Source organism: Candoia aspera, chromosome 12 (assembly GCF_035149785.1).
Source record: "Candoia aspera isolate rCanAsp1 chromosome 12, rCanAsp1.hap2, whole genome shotgun sequence".
NCBI classification, from domain to species: domain Eukaryota; kingdom Metazoa; phylum Chordata; class Lepidosauria; order Squamata; family Boidae; genus Candoia; species Candoia aspera.
Window position 1 is genome coordinate 3,377,198 of NC_086164.1, and position 6,279 is coordinate 3,383,476.

Here is a 6,279-nt window from a genome sequence, read left to right on the forward strand (position 1 = left end):
CCATGGCCTTTTCCTTTTCCTTTTTTTCTTTTAAAGCTATGCTTAGCATTCCAAAGTGGCAGCGCGTTTTGCACGGACCCTGAAAGATTTTGATCACGTCCTTGGAAACAACACACAATCCATTCCAAAGTCAAGAGTAAGGGAGGGGAGAGGAAATCAGTGCAAAATGCGAAGATGCAAGGAAGATATGGATTGAGGCTGAAAATGCAGGCGCCCACTCTTATACACACTTAGTTACAAATACATGATCAGCTCAATTGATTTGGAGTTAGTTGCCAGCCATTGATGCATGCCTATTATTCCTTAATATTAAGAGTGGGGGAGTAAAAATGGTGCAGTGTGGGAAGATAATAGATCCCTATTAAAATTGCAGCATTCATAATTTTATATGAATCAAATAACCACAATTTCAAATGAATCTATTATCAGAAAAGGACACCCACATTGTTAGGGAGAGCATGAAGTCATAATTCACTGGAGTGATGTCATTGGAACTGCCCTGCAACTTTTCCCATGCACATCTTACATAATTTGTCCAGCCAGAGATGGCTTTTCGAAGCTCTCGCCCACATTCACATAAAAGAAACATTCTGCCCTTGAGTTCCATCTCTTTGCCCGACACAGTGGCCTTTCCAGCCACTTGGGGCAAAAAGTCAAATCAGAATATTTCTGATCCTGGTCAGAGAGAGAGAGAGAGAGAGAGAGAGAGAGAGAGAGATGAATAAAATAAAAGAGGAAAAAAATGGAATTGAAGGGAAGGCCAAGGAGAGTTTGAAGGAGGTTGGAGGAGGCTTCAGGAGACCCCTGAAGTGTCCATGTGGCACAGAAGAAAGACTAATGGGAAGGAAGGAAGGAGGGAAGGAGGGAAGGTGGACCAGGGGCAGAAGAAAAAAAAACCATGAGCTTGGAGCTTGGTGGACTCCAGGGAAGAAACCAGCTGAGAAAGAGTTGGGAGAATCAGAGGTAGTAGTAGAGGTCAAAATGGTGTGTGTGGGTGTGGAGAGACAGAAGGTGGGATGGAAAGTGGAGGGGAAGGAAGGAAGGATTTGGGACTAGCATGGAGACCACAGGTGATGAAGAGTGGTCAGCATGAGGATGATGCATGGACATCGATCAGGAGAAGAAGAGACCCAAGGATGGTCCGGGGGACAACTGCTCTGCAACTGGGCAGCAAGAGACTCTGGGAGGGAGACTCTGGGCGGGAAGGAGGGGGCGCCCCGCACAGCTGGCCCCACAGCCCACCTCCCCCAAGCCCAAAGGCCCCTGAGTGGCTTCTCCCTACCTCCATCCCGGGGAGATGCGGAGCGGCGGGGGGCGGGCGCGGGTGGCCTCCACCGCAGTGCTTCACCGCCGATGCCGCAGCCTCGCTGTTCCCGGATCGCCAGGCTCCGGCGGCGGCGGGCAGTCCCCGCGGGGTGGCGGGGGGAGGGGGCGCTAGAAACGGAGAGCGCGGGGTGGGGGGGAGTTTCTGTCGTCTTTCCCTCGCCACCCCCTCCTTCCCTCCCTAGGGAGCCGGCCCACCCGGGAAAGGAGCCGGAGTGTCGGCCGGCGCCTTTTGTGATAGTGGTGGAGGAGGAGGAGGGGGAGGAGGCATCCGAGGCGCCCCCTCCCCAAAAGCCAGCGTCTCCTTTTCACGTGGACCTCCAGAGGAAGAGGGAAGGGGGAGGGAGGTGGGAATCTCTCCATTGGCAAAGGAGAGGTTCACCCCGCACACACACACCCCAAAAGCATGCAGCTGTCCCCGCAGGACCAAAACGCAGCCCCCTCTCTTCACCCCCCCCCCCCAGCATCGGAGCCTTACCTCTTGCGCTTGGCAGGACCTCTCCAAATCGGCGCTTCTTCGGCCCCCCTGCGCCTGCCTGCCTGCCTGCCTCCCTCCCGGCCCGCAGTTTCTGGGTTGCCTCTGAAGCGTGCAAGGAACTTGTGCTGCCTTCGCTCGCTCCCCCTGGACACACTCACGCTCAGGCACACGCGCCCCCTCGCCGGCCGGACGCCGCAGCGGAGCGCAGGGAGACGCCGCGCAAGCGGAGCGCGGAGGGTGCCGATCGCGCCCGCCCGCACAGCGGCGCGGCGGTTGGCTCAGCCCCGTCGCCCGCCCCCAGCCCCGGGAGCCCCGCACAAAGCCGGCGGCGGGAAGAAGACTTACGCCTTCCAGGAACGCGTCCCGACGAGCTGAATTGCCCGCCGCGCCGAGCTGGCAGCATCCGCCCCTCTTTCTTCGCGGACGGCCGGGGTGAGGGTGGAGAAGCGGGGGGTGGGGGGTGGGGAGAGGGTTACGGCACTAGCTAAGACACTTACCAGTTCCCCGGCCCGCGCAGGCGAGGAAGACCGCGCGTTCACACGACCCGCGCAGTGGCCCCGGGCGACACGCATGCGCCCCTCCTCCTCCTCCTCCCGCGCGCTGGCGCGCGCGCGCCGACCGACAACGCGTCCCTGCGAGCGGCGATCCGCGGCTAGCTCCTTGTTCACACGGCCAAGGCAGGCGGAGACGCTCCGGCTTGCGCGCCCAGCCTGTGCCCCCCTTTGGCACCGAGGGAGAAGCCGTGCTCCGCCGAAACTCGCTGCCTTTCTTCCCAGGGTCATTCTGGGTCTCCCCCGGTCCGGAAAGCAGCTCTTATTCCTCCGTGCGCGCACAAAAGAGACAGCGGGTTGATGGGGGGGGGGGGGCGGCGGCGGGGGGGGGGGGCTTGGAAGCAGCAGACACGCGTCCCCGCGTCCCCGCGTCTCTCGACCCCGCTCCCCTTCCGACGCGTCCCAGCTCGGAGACGGGGGTCGCCGTATCCTCGCCGGTGCTGTACGGAGAGTCACTTGCGAAATAGCATATTAAGAGGGGTGGCGAGCAGGAGGGGGAGGGGGGCACCGTCGAAAGCCCCCAGCAGCTGTTTAAGCCTAACCAGCTTGGCGAGCCACTGGGAAGGCTGGCGGGTCACTCTGGAGCTTGTCGCAGGGGGAGAGGAGTGGGGGGGAGAGGGAAAGGCTCCAATGGCCAGGTATTGGGGGCGGGGGCGGGGGGGTACTGACCTAGGGGACTAATCCCGATCTTTCCCGAGGGCACGTATTTTCGGATTGTGGCTCTTCTGGGTTCTTGCATGATGGCATCTCCCTGCCAGGGGAAGAAGGGGGGGGGGAGTGCTGTTAAGGGGAGAGCAGAGGCGGAGAAGGGAAATGGAAACCTCCCTCTTCCCTCCTCCCCCATCATCCTCAAAAAATTAACCCCCTTTTCAGCAGCCCCCTAGCAGGAAGATCAATGCCTGGTCAACTTACCAACCTTCTATTTCATTTCATTTCATTTCATTTCATTTCATTTATTTCTATTATATATTATTATATTTTATTTTATTCCTTTCCTTTTCCCGAGGCTCCATTTGTCAAAAGCTGCTCTCCCTTCCCTTTAAAAAAGAGAAAGTGGGTAGAAGAAGATCCAAGGTAGATCCTCCCCTCTGCTCCTTATACCCAGCTGACAGCTGCCCTATGGTTGCAAAAGCATGTTTTATGAGCAACCACAGAAGAACTTCTCTCTGTAATGCTGTCTGATGATGATGATGATGATGATAATAATAATAATAAAATGCAAGCTGGAGTCAGCTCATTAAGATGCTCTTTTATCCTCATCTCCCCATTTGCTTTCAGGGGTGTAATAGGATTAATGAGGCAAGGGATATCTCTCCATAAGCAAGGAGACAGAGTTTTCCTTGAGGAAGAAGAGGGAACAAGTTCAGGGAAAGGAGGACCCGAATCTGTAAATATACATTTAATCCAGGCAAGGGAGAAGTTGAGAATATATGTTTTCCCCCAAACAAGGCAATGTTCCTTTAAGACTCAATGTGGCAAGAAACCCCTTATTCTGGCAACCCAGTGCACATAAAATTGCTAACCTGTTAATTTCAGCGCATACTGCTTTGAGCCATAAATCATTTCCACTTTAGCACAAATCTACAAGTGCTCTTTGGTTAAAAGAACAACCACAGCAACATGTCAGGGACAATCCAAAGTCTGCCTAACCCAGCTAGTTTTGCTTCTCAAACTTTGAAGCATGGAGGACACAATACTAGTGTTGCCGGTCTCCAGCATTCTGTGAAGCCTTCTTCCAAGTGAACTTAACTTTTAGCTCTGAGTGGCATCAAGACAAATCCATGCAGTTTTCTTGCCTCTTCTTCTGGGATGTTTTCAACTTCCCATTCTAGTTTCCAGACCTAAGATTTCCTGTCCCATCCAAATGCTTGCCCAGCCCAGCTGTGCTCAGCTTCCAGGAACAAAGAAGAACAGCCAGGACTACCATCACAGATATATCACTTCTCAGAGTTGCTGTACTTCTCCATTTTCATGGCTAACGTGCTCTCAGGCTGTCTTTCTGAACGTTCAGAGAGATGGTGGTGTTGATCTGCTACAGCAGAAACCACAAAATCTGGTGACAACAGAAAGACCGGGATATTCATTATGAGTTTTGAAAATTAAGGGCACACCATGATTAGTTTGTTAGTCTTTCTGGTCCCACATGCTTCTCTTTTAGAATCCTTTGAAGAAAGGATATATAAGGCCATCAAATATCTTGCAGAAATCAGTTCCACAAGCTTGGAACATTGTGGCATTCTCTGGAGCCTTCTTTGCTCTAGTCTACACCCCTTGCTAGTCAATATCACTGGAAGCTTTCAAGATCTAGAGGAAAACGCCATCTGTACTTTGTACCACGCCAGACATCACCTGGGTCTTAGTGTTTCCTATACTCCCAGGGAAGAGGGTAGAAAATTATACTTCTAGTTATCATCTTCTTTCTACACCAAATGGGTCCACAAATGCTTCGATCTTCTCCAGCCTTCAAAAGTTTTCAATGATAGACCCATCAATCTCCACCAGCGTGGGCAATGGCCATGGAGGGTGGAAGTTCTAGTCAAACACATTTGAAGGGATTTGGACAAGGGGAGAGCTGTTAGACTTCTGTTACAGGACAGCTCACCGATCCCTTAATACCTTTGCCTGCCTTTTTCAATGCTATCAGTGCATATGATAATCTTTATAATGTGCAGTACAGATTATTTTGCATTTTGACACTTAAGTAGTATTCACAGAATGATGCACAGGAAGTAATATTATACATGAAAGGGCTTGATTAATTAGACATTAACTCTCCTGCATGTATTCTTGGATCCTAAAATTATCTTCAAGAGACAGTTTGGTGTAGTGGTTAAGGCAGCAGACTAGAATCTGGGAGACCATGGGTTCTGGTCCCACCTTAGGCATGAAGCCAGCTGGGTGACCTTGGGCCAATCCCAAGGCAAGGGCAAGCCACTTATGAAATCTTGCCAATAAACTGCAGCAATTTTATTATTATTATTATTGAGGGCCAGTTTGGTGTAGGGGTTAAGGCATCAGGATAGAAAACAGGAGACTTTGGGTTCTAGTCCCACCTAAGGGACAAAGCCAGTTGGTGGACTTGGGACCAGTCCCTCTCTCTCAGCCCTAGATGGAAGGCAAGGACAAACCACTTCCAAAATCATACCGAGAAATCTGCATGGACTTGTCCAGGCAGTTGCCCGGAGTCAACACTGACTCGAAGGCACAAACAATAACAACAAACCTCCCCACAAAAAAAGGGGGAAAAAAAGAGGTTATCTTCAGGGACCATTCATGTTCCTCATCAAGTGAGGTGAGACAGAGAAATACCATACCACTCCTTCTAGGTCTGTTTTATAAAGGTAAAGGTCTCCCTTGACATTAAGTCCAGTCGTGTCTGACTCTAGGGGGCGGTGCTCATCTCCGTTTCAAAGCCAAAGAGCCGCCGTTTGTCCGTAGACACTTCCATGGCCATGTGTTACGTTTCCCTTTATAATTTTTGCTGGTGGGGCAGGGCGGTTCTGTGGCTAGAAGGGAACATTTTTAGATTGCAGATTGTAATATCATAAAATAACAACAGCAATAATGCATTGTGATTTCAGGTTTGCACTCTGCCCAACCTTTGATCTGGGGCCTGACTTCGCAATGGAGAGGGTGTTCAGTTTCAAGGCAGACTGAATCAGAGTCCGTGCTGGCATGAAATTTGAGATTTGGTCTAAATGGCTGCATCTCTCTGGTTTTAAGCAGCGCAAGAACTCCAAAAGTTAAGCTTTCTTCTTTGCTCAGAAAGCTGTCTGGACAACAAACATAATTGGATGGCTGTGCAAATATGGTAAATCAATCAATGAGCAAATTGTTTCCAAGGTCAGGATCCCTAAAGGCAAGAAATATCATTGGGCTGGTTGGGTCCTTGATGGGGCCAACAATAACATCACGATTTCCCATCTT